The sequence below is a fragment of the Notamacropus eugenii genome, chromosome 3 (genome assembly GCF_028372415.1).
Source record: "Notamacropus eugenii isolate mMacEug1 chromosome 3, mMacEug1.pri_v2, whole genome shotgun sequence".
In the NCBI taxonomy this organism is placed as follows: domain Eukaryota; kingdom Metazoa; phylum Chordata; class Mammalia; order Diprotodontia; family Macropodidae; genus Notamacropus; species Notamacropus eugenii.
In genome coordinates, this window is record NC_092874.1 from 71,765,967 (window position 1) to 71,781,964 (window position 15,998).

At 36.0% G+C, this 15,998-nt stretch overlaps 1 protein-coding gene and 1 long non-coding RNA gene across 3 annotated transcripts in view; both read left to right on the plus strand.

The window, feature by feature from the left end:
• ZEB1 (zinc finger E-box binding homeobox 1) overlaps positions 1 to 15,998 on the plus strand; it is a 202,168-nt gene that overhangs the window by 58,560 nt on the left and 127,610 nt on the right. The gene's annotated exons all lie outside the window — the stretch shown is intronic.
• Positions 1 to 15,998, plus strand: part of LOC140532869 (uncharacterized) — a 127,687-nt gene that overhangs the window by 42,872 nt on the left and 68,817 nt on the right. Inside the window, exon 3 of the long non-coding RNA XR_011976707.1 lies at positions 5,722 to 5,864. This is a non-coding gene — a long non-coding RNA (uncharacterized lncRNA). The remainder of the gene's footprint in view (positions 1 to 5,721; positions 5,865 to 15,998) is intronic.

Consider the following 15,998-nt stretch of genomic DNA (forward strand, 5'->3'; position numbering starts at 1 on the left):
AAGTTTATGTTATCCTATCAGTCACTCAGACCTTTGTGATTTTGCCAAGAATTCTGCCCTAATGTTATTGTATTCTAAAGACAAGCAGATATTTAGAATTTTTTAAGGAAATGTATGATATGAATCTAAAAATTTGTTGTTGACTATCAAGTCCATTGTTTTAATGGCTGATTCAAACAGAACTCCACTAGATGCTGTTATATTCCTTAATTATGAACATAAAAAATTTTACTGATGTGAAAAAAAATCTTTTATTAGACTTAAACATATAAGAGAAGATGGAACATGGAAATTCATGTTTAGGTTCAGAAGTTAGAAGAACATTGTAATATTTTGAATTAAAAAAACAATGTGGGAGCAAGGTTAATTTTTAAAGTTAATAAATGGTTTATACAAAGGAGAATTTAGTAATCATGTATATGAAAAACTAAAATGCTTTGATAGATGCTATAATCAAAATGTGTAAAATCTTTTCCCTTGTAAGAATTACTTGTTATGACATGAAAGCTATCTTACAAACCAAAGCGTAAATATAACTGTGCTAAAAAAAAGAGAGTAGTAAAAAAATACATACATTAAAAGTGATGTGTAGTTGATAGGGCAGGTTGGCTAAATAAAGATAAAATTATCATACAGTTAATATTTATTGACTCTCCCCTGCCCAACACCTACCCTCTCTCCCTCGCTGGGGCCTAAAGTATACTAAAAAATCAAGATGTATATGGTTTAGTGCTGTCATGCAGTATACAGGAGGGGTTAGTGATGTGTTTCTAAAATAGGGTGTTAGGAGGCTTTTCTTCAAGAGAGAGGGTTACAGATCATTTCAGATAGACCAGGGAAGATGCCCAAAAGCGTATCTCCCCCTCGAAAAACTCTCTCTTATACATACCACCAATTAAACATTGATAATGGGTTAACGAATTTCTCTTTTCAAATGAGTGTATTCCTGGTTTGAGCCTGTCAGTCAGTCTCACCTTGACACAGATTATTTTGATAACATTTTCTTCTTGAAATGTAACTGAATGTATGCAATCTCACTGTCAATCATTAAGCATTTATTATGCTCCTGTTATGTTCCAGGCCTAGCGTTTAACCTCTGGGGATGCAAAAAAGAGTCAAATATCAGTCCTTGCCCGCAAGGATCTCACAATCTAATGAGACAGTTTTCATTAAAGAGTGAAAGTGAATTAAGCAGTCTGACTTAACTGTATACATTTTTGAAGAGCACACAGGCTCTGGAGAATAAGGAAGAAGGTGTACCAGAAATTGAAAAGGTAAAGGAAAAAAATAGAAGCTGCTTAGGTAGCATAGAACTTTTTAGATAGGTGAATCTGGAAGAAACTTAACAGGTCGTCTAGTGAGCATGCAAGATAGGAATGCTAGGACAGGAATGCTAGGACAGGCAATTTCGTGAATCATCAACTGCTTATTGAAATAAACTGTAGTTTTCTGTAATTAGTAAATATGATAGCTTGCAAAATCCAATCCTCTTAACACCCAGAAAAGTACTTGTATTAGATGCCTACTACAAATAGAAGGTATGAATGGATGTAATTTGTGTATTTGACACTGAATAGACACTGGATCTGAAGGAGGTCTGGAGACATCAATTGCTCCATACTTCTCCCTTCAAACCTTGTTATTCTTTCAGCCCAACCTGCCAGGGAAGTATGATATATTTGCTAATGTGAAAAGCAACACAACACTTAACTGATTCAAATGTTCTATGCACAACATGGCCTATAGAACAGATGCCGCAACTTGCTAAGCCCTGGACCTGGATGTGTCATGGAATTCTACTGTAGTGGTCAGGCAGAACTTAGAAGAGCTTTAGTGTATGCATATGATAACCCTAGATGTCTGAAAGTGTGAAGGTGCTTCCCACAATGCCTGACTTCATATCTTGATGTGAATAAGACCACTAAGGGGAATCTACTTTAGGGGGAATTCATATTAATGGGGTAGATGCCATTTTGTATAAAATGAAGACTTTGGTCCCAACTTCAAAAAAATATTTTGGTGTTGAATTGAATGAGCATATAGTACAGATGAAGATGTAGTTATAAGGGAGAGTTCACTTTGGTCATGTAGAATCCATGAGTTTATCTCTCAGCTTAGTCATGAGAAACTTCGCAGGAAGATATAGAAGGACGTCTTCAAAGAAAGGTGAGTATGAGGTAGTATTAGATAAAGGGAGTATGTTTCCAAAAGTCAGCCTGGTAGGCAGTGACATTTCTTTTTGTTGCCTTTCTGTGAATTTCTAGCAAACATTCTAGATCATTTTGCTTTTATATTATGAAGATAAGCAAAATGAGATAACAGATTGGTAACATGATTGACATAATTGGGTATAACTTCACATTCTCTATATTGAATCACGTAACCTTATTATATCATGCTGAAAAGACCATTAGAGTAAGAGTTGCAAGGTCTAGTCTGACTGTTGTTTACTAGTTCTAGGACCTTAGAAAAGTCACTTAACTCAGTTTCATTATATGTAAAATAAAGTATTACTTCACCTATTTAATTCATGGAATTTTATGAGCAACAAATGAGATAATAGATGTGAAACACTAAATGCCTATGCAGAATGTAAGAAAGAATATGGTAATATTTTTAGCTATTGATGATTTTTAATAGAAAAAAGCACAAAACATAAATGCAGAAAAATTAACTTAATCATAACCATCTAAGTGATAGAAGTTATTGCAAATATTGGCTATGTTAAATGCTACAAATGTTTGAAAAAATCAGAGTTGTACATGCTCAGTCAGTACTTGCTGCATTGAAACATTGAGAAATTTGTACCTTTTGAGAATCATAAGAAATGGAGCCATCAACACATCAGTGACAAAAGAAACATATATATAAGAAATTCATTAGTGATTGGGGTGGGGGGGAGCAAATGCCAAAAAAGGAACCAGCAACAAGAAGTCTTTTATTTAGACCCTCTGATCTCAGTTTGCCAGTTTTATGTGACTAAAGGAAAGAAATAAAGTGTTACTACAATTAATGTAATAACTATGTTTACAGATCCAGTGTAGGAGGACACTCAAAACTCTGGATCACAGATTAGTTTGTGAATTTTACTTCATCTTTCCTTCTAGTAAAAAACTGGCAAAGGGCCAACCATTTATGTAGAAGAGATTCCTTAAAACCTACTGCCACTCTCCTGTTCACTTCTGCTGAGAGAGTGCTATCTGTCCATCTGTTGCCCAGAGCAGATCCTCATTCCCCCTGTTTCTTCAAACAACTTTATTCTCTCCTCTAGAGGTTCTGTGGACCTATTATGTGGGTTACTGTCTAATAGGGTGCAATTTAGCAAACTACACCTTATGCTTCATCCAGCTGTCCTCTTCAAAAAATTATTTCCAAAGATGAGGAATTATTTGCACAGAAAGGAGCCATTAGGAAATTGATGAATTGTACCTTGAACTTCTGTTATCTAAGCTAATGTTTTAAGTGTTTGAGACTGTTGAGACTTTCTGTTTTGATCAGAAGTGTTAACAAAAAGAAATATTTGAACTTGGTCCTCTAACATGAAATGTAAGATTTCAAAAATTTAATAATACTTGATGAAATATAAATAGTTTTCATTCAGTTTGGCTATATAATCAAGGTATAATAGCTTTTAAAACTAGCTTTGGTAATTAATTTATAAATAAAAGATAATTTTTCTTATTTCCTAGTTGCTTTCTCATTGTTTCTATTGGCTATTCATAAATGGTAGCGTACTAACATCAACAGAATGCCCTTCGTCAGGCCTAGTTAGCTAATAGGAAGTAGCTTTATTAATTTTATTAAATTTTATTTATTTTACTTTGATGGTTCAGAAGCCCAATGATTTTTTTTTCTGAAGAAGGTAATCCTAGACTAAAACATTGTAACCCCTCCACAGTTGTAAGTTGAGCTGACCAAAATTGATCACTTAGTAGCTAGCCGCAAGGTGATGAGGCTTCCTCCATTTACCTAAACTACACTGTTGGCAACAAAGGCTTTCCAGGCAAGAAAGACCCAACAGAACTTGTGTTTTTGGCACAGGTATTCTGGGTCCCTGGAATTGTCTGGCTTCCAACCAAGAGGAGGTATTAGAGTAGGACTTTAGGGGAGAATAAATATTTTATATTAGTGTATTATTTTTAGTCCTTACAGTAACTTTTTGTCTTCAGTTAAAATGCTATCTCTTATTGTTAAAAGCAAGTTTATATTTGGCCGTGTAATACCCTTGTAAATGTGATTGATTTAAAATAGAAAAGCTAAAAGTTGCCCAGTTTAATGAATTTATTCTGTAACGATTATGTCTATCATCAACCCATTTCCTTCTTTGACATGAAAAGACACTATTCAGGCAATTTGGCATTTATGAAGAGCTTCCTACGTGCCAGAGCTATACTAGGTGCAGTAAATGAAAATCCATAAGAAAACCATAAGTACGTTCATTCAACAAATAGTTATTGTCTCTACTGCGTTTAAGACAAATCGACACAATAGTGTTATTCCTCCCCCAGTATTTGGGAGGAAACTAAATGGCACAGTGGATGGAGTGCTGGGCCTGAATCAAGAAGGGCAGAGTGCAAATCTTAGTTCAGATGCCAATTAACTTCTCAGTACCTCGGTTTCCTTACCTTAAAGTGGGGATAATAATAGCACCTACCTTCAAGGGTGAATTCTGAAGATAAAATGAGATAATATTTGCAAACTTTAAAGCACAGTTAGAAATATTAGCTATTATTAGTTATTAATATTTGAATAATGTACTGACATAAGACAACCTTACATATAGATTTTTGCATATTTGCTAAAGTAGATTTACTTTTTAACAGTTGAACCAACTTGCTATGTTATCAAAATGAAATTTAAAAATTAGTTTGATATTCAATAGTATATTAATATGTCTTACTACTTTTTTGCCCATCTCAGAAGTATCATGTTTGATAATAAACTGCAAATACAATTTGTGACTTCTTGGGCTCTTTATTACGAAGCCTTATTTTCTTCTATTTTGAAAAGTTATAATTTTCTTGTGCTGTTTGTAATATATTTATTTCAGATGTTTTCAGGTTCGTGTTTTGAGTTATGCTGGCATTGTGTCATGTAAGGTGGCAGTATTTTCATAAAATACTTACTTGTTTCATCAAATATCTCTGAAGGAGATTCTAATAATATAGAACATCCAACCCCTGACAGTGATTTCTTCCCCTGACAGTGAGGGACAGTGCATCCTTTGGAAAGAAGACATGGAAACTTAGATCCACTTGGCAGTAAATTGGTCTGCAGGTGGGACTGCTCCTTACTCTTTGGCTCCCAGCACAGCTTGCTGTGCTTTTGTCTTTGGCCATTTAAGTGCTTGGATCATTATTTTGGAAGAGAGCTCCTTTGGGCTCTTTCCTGTTTTTCCCTGTCTCTACTGCTTTTGGATGAATTTGCCTTGGTCATGTGGATTTTGAGTTTAATTCAAGTGTGACCATTTGTCAGCCCAAACCTCAGTTGTTCCTTCCCATTTCTCAGCCCCTCATCTGCTCTTTTTGTTACATGCTAGAAATTACACTTATTTGAAATTGCTTAATGTGGGCAGGAGGAAAGGTAGCTCTCTAGGAAATGTCCTTACTTGTTACTAGAGCCAGCCTCTTCAAAGACTAAATTGTACAAGCCAGAACCATCATCTCACACTAGATAAGCCATGGCTCTAATGTAACCTCTTACTCTTCTCTCCTTCCTCAGGAAAATCCTAACTACCACCACAAGAAGATTAAAACGATGTCCCTCCTGCACCAAGAAAGATCTGAAGATCTTTTTCAGTGTTGTTGGAGGTGTGGGACGTAAGAGCTTGATCTGTTGGTGCTCATCCACCTTGTTCTCTAAAGGTAAGCCATGTACATTATATGCACAGTTTCGGCCCCATGCTCTGGCATGCGACTGGTGGTGGAATGCGCCATAGCTAGCTTCTGACCTTCAAACCAAACCCCCTCACCAGAGGGTGATGGATGCCTGCCACTGTGAACAGCAGGTCACAAACAGCCTCCTTCTACAATCCCTTTTCATTGTGCAGAAGTAACATTCCCTGATAATAGTTTGATATAATCTTTATTCTAGAAATTTGTGATTTTTTTCCCTTTAAAATAATAATAATAAAAAAGACATTCTTGCAAAAACTTCCCTTTCTCTTGCAACTGGTTCTGAATTTAAATTGGCAACTTGTAATAGTTTTTCTCTTATGGAGGTCCCTTCTTGGATTCTTGACATTTGAATTTAAAAATTTGAGTCATCAAAATGTTTTCTGAAAGGTCAGCTATTAAAGCCATTTAATTAGCTTATATGCACTAAATCATTATGGGCATTTCTGAAAATGTTTTCTTCTTAAATTTTGCCCTGGAAAGGATCATAAGCTGGTGGAAAGATGTTGTAAAAAGTCTCAGAAGGATTCAGAGGCAGCCTGTCAGGTCATTTGTAGCCTCTCTGAAACTTCAGAAGAGTCTCAAGGCTCAAGCTCCTTCAGGCTTGGAAAGGTCATGGGGAAGTGATTTCTAAAGTAGGTTCAGACTTTAGTTATTCAAACCCAAAATCTCCTTTTCTTGCTACTAAATAGCAGAAGGAGGGGGTAATAGACAGGACTGTTTTCCCAAGCAGATAACTAAGTACACTGAAGATGCTTATTCAGCAGGGATAAAATTGGTGAAGACTGAGAAGGTGCAGTGGCCATGCTGCCAATGATACCAGCAGGAAACCTCTTGTTTTTCTCTTGTATATTCTGCTGGACACTCTCAAAATGATCTGTCCTCAGTGAAGTAGTATCATTGACAACCTCTTCTCTCTACCCCAGAACAAGGCTGAAGATTGAACTTGAGGATTTTTTAAAGACTAGAAATAGGTCAGCATGAATCAGTTAAGAACTGCTTTGGGTACCAGTCAGCAAGACAAAACAGTAACCACTCTTTGGCAGATTTTCTGCTATTTTACCAGTGTATCCTTCAGGACATGGCAGGTCTGAAGATGATGGTAGCCTCATTGTTCCATTTGGAGTCTCACTTCCTGTGTTGGCTCAAAGTTCAGAGCACGCAGTACCAGAAAGCTTGAACTCTACGTGGATGTTGGCATCTTCTGCAAATTCCTTTCTTGATGGCATTGCACCATTGGTGGAGTTGACTAAGTTTCCCTTCCGGACAACTGGTCTGTGTTATTCTCTGCTCTGCCCCAGACTTTGGAGAGGGGGAATCTCTTTTGGATTAACTGACAAATAGTATTTCTGTCCTCCAGGGATCTTCAGTTTCATCCTTATACTTCCTCCATCACTGCACATGCTTCTCTGTGCACCACTGTTATCCTCTGACCTAGCAGTCGGTCTTCAACAATTGCTGTGGCCAGAAAATTTATCACTTTGTGGCCAAGCTGTTCAGCGAAGGGTTTCTCTTTACTAATATTATTTGGCATCAGTATTAGAAAAAAATATATGCTCTTTATGGAAAAAATGTCTAGAAGCAATGAAATCGTTGCTGTGAGGAGAAAAGAATCTAGCTTGCTATTAGATTACAGCAACTTTTGAAGGAGAAAAATTCAAGGAGAAATTAAATAAGTATGGAAGCTGTCAGTTTGGTGGTAAAGATTTGAGCAGCGTGGGCATAATTTTAAAGAATGAATGTTAACTTTTCTAGTTAATTGAAGAAAATGCTTTGAAACAAAAGCAAGAGCCTACTAGAGTTTATCATTTTTTTGTTACTAAAATAAGCAAATTGAGCTAGTGTATTTGAACTTGTCTTATCTTTATACCTCATCTGTTCTTACAAACTGATTTCCTAGGAGATATTTTCAGTTCATTATTCAGTCTCATTGATCACTAGTTTTGGATCACTTTCAAGAACATTTCTTCCTTTTTCCAAAATATGTTGCCTATTAGTGTTCTAATTTAAAAGGTCAGTCACACAGTGTTGCATCTGGATAAACACAGAAAAAGTATGTGTATTTAAAATAGGAATAAGCAGAATCTCACCTTCCTTGTCCAGAAGCTCCACACGCCCTTAACGTGCCCAGTGATGGTCTGCTTCACTGCTAACATTGGTCTTGGGAACTTTCATAGAATCATTCAGTGCTTCCACTCACATCCATTAACAGAGACAATAACCTTTATCAGTTCTGATTTGTGGTGGTGACGGAGGACTTTTATTGAGGAATAGAATCTGGAGGAATTTGTTTTTATATATACTAGGACTTGCTTCTTCTTTGTAAGCATTTAAAGGAAACTTACCGGAGATGAAACATTCTTGATTTGCCTCATCAGCCTGATTAGCTGTTCCATATTTTTTAATCTTCGTAGACAGACCTTTAAATCAAGTCGTCAAATCTTTTACAACTGGCCTTACTGGAAAGTCTGTTTTCTTGGTATTATAGAAGTCATTTGAATATCTTAAATGAAATGAAGCACACATAATTGTAAATGGAAATGAATTGCTCTAGGAATCTTTTTACATATACAAAATTAACATTGAGGCTGAATAAGAGAGGCCAGTGACCTCACTGTTACATAATCTGTTCAACAGAAATATACCTCCCCACCAGCAGCTATGCAATTAGAATCATATGTTCCTTAAATAGTGAATGGATGAAGGATGTATTGTTTACTTTATAGAAGGAACTATAAGATATTTTCAGCCCACCCCTCTTTAAGACACTTAGAGATATGGGGGAGCCTTTAGCCCAGCTCTGGCAAGCAATGATGTGGGAGCCTTGACATGGGAGTCATCAGACAGGCTGCCGAGAAGTGTGCAAAACAGAGTAGCAGTCTCTGCTATTTTGTGCAGCTTTAGAAGTATCCTTAGTGAAGCTACTGGTACCCTGTGTTGCAAAGGCACGAACTCTGTGGTTCCTTGTTTTCTCCAGTTCTATGAGGTTTTATGAGAGGAAGAGAAGGGGAGAAGCTAGCCTCTGTTTCTTCCCCCATTCTCTCCCTCCTCAAGCCCCTGTGCATCTCATCTGAATAGAGCTTTCATCACCAAGTCTTACTTCTTTTTTTTCTGTTTTAATTCTAATCTATTCCCTTAATCTGCATAATTTGTGAAATGCTTATAAGAGTTAAATCATTATGATTAAGTTTGTGAAATATGCATTAATCCAGTACAACCTGGTATATGAAAAATATTCAGTGCTAATACTTGATTTGAAAAAGTTTGGCTGAAATAGTTGAGACATTTTAAGATACTGTCCTGTCCTATCAGTGGTTACTATACAGATACCAGGCAGCATTTGAATTGTGAGACATTTGGTTCCTTTAAAAAAAATTAAGATGGCATTGGTATAATTCTCTGATGGTACAGTTCCATGATGTCACAATAAGAACAGCTTTCCATTACCTTTGTAAGTAAATCTAAATGTGGTCACTGTGAATACTACAAATCTTGAATCAGTGTCTGCTGTCATGGCCTTTTCAAGAGTCCCTTCAAAAAGCAAAATCATTTTGGAGCTAGTCGGCTCTCATGCCAGGCTTACCCCTCTTTTCTGTGGATAGCTCTTTTATAGATACTGTCCTCTGTTCTTGTTTTTAATCTCTTTCTTAACGAAGTGTTTGCCCCATTTGGGGATGTAAAGCTACCTCTTAGTAGTATGGATTAAATACACTTACCTTTTAGAGAAGACATGACAAATCATAATACTTGTTCTCTGAAGGTATTAATCACAGTGAACACACACACACATTTAAGGGAATATTTGCCTTTTGTAATAAAACTCAGTTACAGTTGTTTATCATCAGCATGTGGTCATATGCAACATGTCTGCCAACTGCAAGGTAGGCAGTTTAATAGTTTAAAGTGGTTAGAGTTATGATGTGTTCCAAACCCAGTCATACACAAGAGAATGTATCCAGTAGTAGGGTATGTTTAGAATTACTGCATTTTCTTCAGAGAACAAGAATTGCAGGTAAGCTCCCCTATGTTATTGAACAGGAACGGAAAACACGGGAAATTCCAAGAGTGAACTGATTTTGTTCAGTGAAAAGCCATAAGACTAAAGGGAATAATACAAAAGATCTGCCTTTACTCATGCTAAAAAGAAACTTTTTTTAAGGTGACTGTATCCTTGCAAAATGAATATCTGCTGCCTTCTTTAATGTTTGAAACAACTCAGTAGAGTTAGTGACTTTTGGAGAAAATATTGGTAAAAATGTGAGTAATTAACTTATATAGATAAATGAGTCTGTGTTTTCTTGGTTAATGGCTTTAACGAGAAAGAACAATGATCAAGCTAAGGAATCCTGTTTTACTCTTCTCTAATCTCAGGTTTCATTATATGTTTAGATAAACATTCATGCCCTGAAAAAGAACCTACCACAGTGGAAAACTTGATTCATAGCATGAAGTTCAAGGCATGTCACAATTCAGCTGTGTTTGTGAAACGCAAATACATGTTTATTTACTTATGGCTGAATCCTTGTCTTATATTATTAACTTTGAGGACAAAAGTTTAAATGGAAGCAATTAATAAAGTTGCCTGATTGTTCTTCTCTCCAGTGGATGTTTGCCAGGTTTCCTTAGCTGTTACACTGTACCTTTTCTCAGCATAAATGACCAGAAATAAAAATTATCTCCAACTGTAAGATGACTTTTTAATTCAAGCTATAGATTGTGGATAAAATGAATTCTTCTGTTTAACTTACCTTCTTGTGTTCTCTCTAGTTTTGCATATTCTAGCACCAGTTCCTTCTGTAAACTAAAAACTAAAAACACCTCAAGAATGTAAAAAAAAAAAATACTCTTTGAAAATATTTCATGAATTTTGAATGAATGCTTTAACAAACTTTATTTGGTGTGGCATTATGATCTCTTAAGGCTTCTGATCACCTGGTTTGAAAAGTGTTGTGCTAGGCAGTGTTCCTTATCAAGTTGACTAATAGTTATTAGGGCATTCTTTGTCCTTTTAAAGATATGCCGTACCAGCTTCTTTTGGAACTGAAAAACGTCAATAGCAATCACTAAATGATATATTTTGGTCTTGAAATAAAAGTTTATTCCAGCAAAGATCTATATAAATACTTAAAATTGCTTAATATTTGCATTTTTTATGAAACCAACTCATTACTTTTTTTTGGAGGTGGCTCAGTTCCTTCTATTTAAGCTTGATAGAATTAAAGATGAAGAACAAACACCAGAAAGTTAAGTTAAAGTGAATATAGGAAACATAGCAATTCATCAAAACCTATTTTTTGTCTTGGTTCAAGTTATCTTTTTAACTCTATCTGATATAAACCATTATAATAAAGGACTTGGATTTTTTTCTTGGAGTTTTTTCTCTGTGAGAATGACCAGGCCAGTGGGGTCACCCTCCTGAACATGTTTTTCTTCCTGTTGTAGTCAATGACCTTTTCAGTAAGATAAAATTTTACTTTTTACTCAAGGGTTGAACCTCTAGAGAGTGAACTGTGATCAGCTCTTGTGCTTCTTACAGATATGGCTTCGAGAAAAAAAAAATACATCCCGATTTCCTCAAAATGTCTTGTTCCAATTTATTTTTAAAACAGAACTTATTTTCCTTTTAGGAACTTTGGAAAACATTTTCTTTTTGAAGTTAGACAAGTAGTGACTATTTGCTTGACTTTGAAATTTGAGAAACTGAGACATGGGCACAAAAACACAGAGCTAGAAGTCACACTTAGAGACCATCTGATCCAATAACCTCGTTGTTCAGATGAGCAGAGGCCTAGGGAGATGAAGTGACTTGCCAAGATCACACTGATGATAAACATCAGAGGAAGAATTTGAGTACTGGTCATCAGATGCCCAAGCCAGTGCGTAAACAACTCTCTGCCAAGTAATCAGTGATAAACCCTTGTTTAACATGGGGTAAGGAAAAGAATACTGAGGTGGGAGGCATCCTAGGATTTGGACACTTAATGCCTGATAGTTGACAAGTAAATGAACCTCTCTGAGTTACAGTTTTCTTATCTGTAAAATGGAAAATAATATTACTTATACAGCCTATAATACAAGCTTGGTAAAGGAAAACACCATGTCCACCACTGAGTAACGTGTGCATGTGAGTCAGAATTACATTTGTCTGTTGCTTCAAAATGCATATCTTAGGCTAAAGCCGTTGTTAAAAATCTAGTGTCGCCATCCAGGGACAAGATTCTTGATTGGCAGGAAGAGTTTGAACTTGATGCTACACCTGTTTAAGAGACTTACTGAATGGGTTCCAAAGGTTCTTTGGAGAGATGTGTGGATAGAAGACACTCCAAAGAGAAGAAAGAGTGGGCAAGAAGATGAGGAGGGCCTCTCACTGACTTTAGATTGGCAGAATTACATAGAAAAGCTGGACATTTCATGTTTTTTCAATTCAATTGAAATTCAAGAGAATACCAGAATGGATCTGCTCAGAGTGGGGTTGTTCGAAATTTCCTTTTGATTGGATGGTGAGTTCTATATCTCGCTCCCAGCTGAAGAGCTGGTTTGCTCTTGTATATTATTTGATATATTCTAACCTGTATAACCTGTTTCTATTTGCATTTCACTTGGACATATATTTATTCAATATTCCCTATTTGTGACTGCCTTTGTATAACCAACATTTAGTGAAAAAGAGCTAAGCTGACAAGTGGGTATATTGCTTTCCCCTTTAAGAGCTACCAAGAGGGGGCCTCTTTCATCCTTAATCCCAATAGAAGAGACAGATATTTAAAGTGTGGCAGATAACATTCTAGCCTTATACCCTTCTCAGAGTTGGGATAGAAGAGTGCCCAGCCTTGGCAGCTCTCCAAAGACTCCTTCCCACTAGCTAGCATGCTAACAGTGTAGACACTACCTTTGGCTTTCCTCCTCTCCACAGTCAGGCAAGGCCTCAGATCATAGCAATGTATCTTCTATGAGCTGCCTCTATGTATTTAGAAAACTCAAGTACTCATACCTACCTTACATTTTTAAAAGGCAGTAGTATGAACTAAGGTTGGTATTGGTCAGTAAGCTATTTATTAAGTCTACTCTGTTCCAGACATTGTGCTTGTTGCTTGTCAATACAAAGCTAGTACTGAAACAATTTATATATATACACACACACATATGTATGTATACATATATATATGTATATATATATATTATATATATGCCTGTACATGTATATGCTGTCTCCCTTGTATTATTATATGTACTATTACTCAAATAGTTTATTAAGTGTTTTTAAGTATAAGTTAAATGTTTTTGAATATAAGTTTTAAATTAGTTTTACTTAAGGGAGTATTATGTGGATATGTAAACAAAAAATAAATGCAAGGTTATTTTGGGGAGAGAGGCACTAGCTGCTATGGGCAATCAGGAAAGGCTTCATGTAAGTCTTCTTTGGGGTGGAATTAAGGGATAAGTGCCCCAGGCGAGGGGAACACCCAGGACAAAGCAAAGTGCCATCTGTGAAGAACAATAAGAAGACACATTTGGCTGAACCATAGAGTAATGTGGAATAAGGCTGGAAGCATAGAGAGTCTGATCATAAAAGACTTAAACATCTGAGCAGAGAAGTTTATTTTTTTCTTCTAGAGGGAGTGGGGCATCCTGGACTTTATTGAATAGGAGAAAGATGTAGTTAAACTTGCACTTAAGGAAAATCATTTTGACAGCTGTGGGGAGAGACTTGACATGGAGACCAATGAGAAGGCTCTTTAAATCTAAGAAAGAGGCAAATGAGGGTGTGAACTAGAGTTGATGGCCTTGTTAATGGAGATAAAGTAGCAGATATGAGAGATGACACCTGGGTGACTAGAAGGATAATGGTGCCCTCCATAGTAACAGAGAAGTTTAGAAGAAGAGTAAGAATAAATTAGGTTTTGACACAGTGAATTTGAAATAATTATGAGATATCTATGTCAGAATTATCAGTAGGCAGTTCATGAATTGGGGCTGGCACTTAAGAGAAACAAAGTCTGTCTGTGTGACTCTGGGAGTCATCTGAATAGAAATGGGTAACTAAACTCTTAGGAGCTAATGAAGTCACCAAATGAGAGAGTGCCTGGAGAGAAGAGAGCCCAAGACAGACCCTTGGGAGATGCTGATTCAGGAAAGGAGACTGGGAAGGAGCAGGAAGATAAGTGGGAGAGAACCAAGGAAAGTCTTCTTGACTCCAGGCCTGGCACTCTGCCCACTTTGCCACCTATCTGCTCATAAATTTACCAAGATTTAAAAGAATTTGAGTTGAATGACCGCACCTCTCCAAATCTACAAAAATTCTACAAATTCTACGTATTCCACAAAATAATTTTTACAGTATTAATGGAATTTTTATGTGCAAAGCTTTTGATTAAAACTTCTTTAAAGTGAGTTAATTTTAGATTTTGAGTGTACAATTCAATATCTTGTCTTCCTAAACGAAAAACTAAGCCAATAATGCTGTAAGTATAGGTTGCATAGGGATAAGAGAGTGTAAAGGCTGAAATGGTGATATGTGAAGATGTATGTATTAAGGTTAAGATCACCTCACTTGCTGGTGGTCCCCCTCCCCCAGTTACTTTGTCTTCTCATTCTCTCTCATATGCAGTAGTAATCTTGCTTCTGAGTACATGTATCCCATCCCTTACACGTTCTAGGACAAAGGATCTCTGAGGAGATATAGTATGTGCACATTAAATAGCACAAAATAATATATAATGTATGATACAAGGAAGTTCTACGAATTCAGAGGGAAAGAGAGATCACTGTAAGCTAGTGATGAAAATCTGAGTCATGAAAAGGAAGGATTTTAGTGAGGCCTTGAAGGATGGATAGAATTTTGTTAGGCATTCCTAGCAGAGCATCCTGAGAACAGTCTCAGAAGCAAGATTAATTTTGCACATGAGAGAAAACGGGAACACCAGTTTGACTAAAATAGATGGTGCAAGTTAGGAAGTCATGAGAGAAGAGGTGGGATGGATATGGGGTGGGGTGTTCTCATGGACAGAAAGGTTCAAGTTTATGCCAAGAAATTTAGATGTTATTCTTTATGTAATAGAGCACTACTTAAAGTGAAGTAACCTGAGGAGATTGGCATTTTAGGAAGATTATTTGGCATCAATATGCAGAGTGGATTAGAGGTGAAAAAGATTAGAAAATGTTTTCCCTGGTTTGGCAAAAACCCATTTTCTTACAGAAAATTCAGTTTAAGACTCTTGTTTTCATTTTCATTTTATCTTTATACACTCTTTCCTATAAAGGCTCAAAGTCTAATACTAATGTTATTTTACTTACTTATATTCACTTATATTAATTTTGTTAAAAAAATTAGTCATCAGTATTAAAGTTTTATGTACTGTATTGAACACTTTTCTTTTAGTTCAGAGATCTTAGAACTGTTTGTAATTCCATTCAAGAAATGTTTATTAAACTCATACTATGTACAAGACACTCTCCTAAGGTTGGGGATAAGAGGTAGTTCCTGCCCTTATGGACTTTTCATTTTATTGGAGTATATACAATATATGCATAAATCAGTGAGAACAAATTGGGGAGAGAGAAACCATTAACAAATAGTAGGGAGAGTGAGTCAGGGAAGATTGTACAGAGGAAATGGTATCTGAGTTAAGCTTTCAAGGAGGATTCAAGGATTCTGAGAGGTAAAGATAAAAGGGAGGCATTCATCTGTCTAAACATGGAAACTGGAGATGGATTGCCAAGTTTGAACAGTTACTCGTCCTGTACATTTTAACAACATTTAAATTAAGTAAATTTTACTTTAAGTCAAATAGATTTACAATATTAACCAGCAAGATTAAGGGTAGCCACTTAATAAATGCTTGTTGGGTTGTTTTTTCTACAATGTATAAAAACAGCTTAACCTAGTAATGCAAAACCTTATGATCAGAATGAAATAACACTTTTACTGTTAGATGTAACATGAATTAGTTTATGGAATATTCTATTTACAATGTTTCTTTTGTTAAAGTTGCTTGTATACCCTTGAATTCATTTCAATATTTATGCTTTTTTCCCCAAAATTCTCTACCTTCTGAATTTTTTTTTAAAAAATGGGTACTTTTTGTGCCCATGTGTACGAAAAGA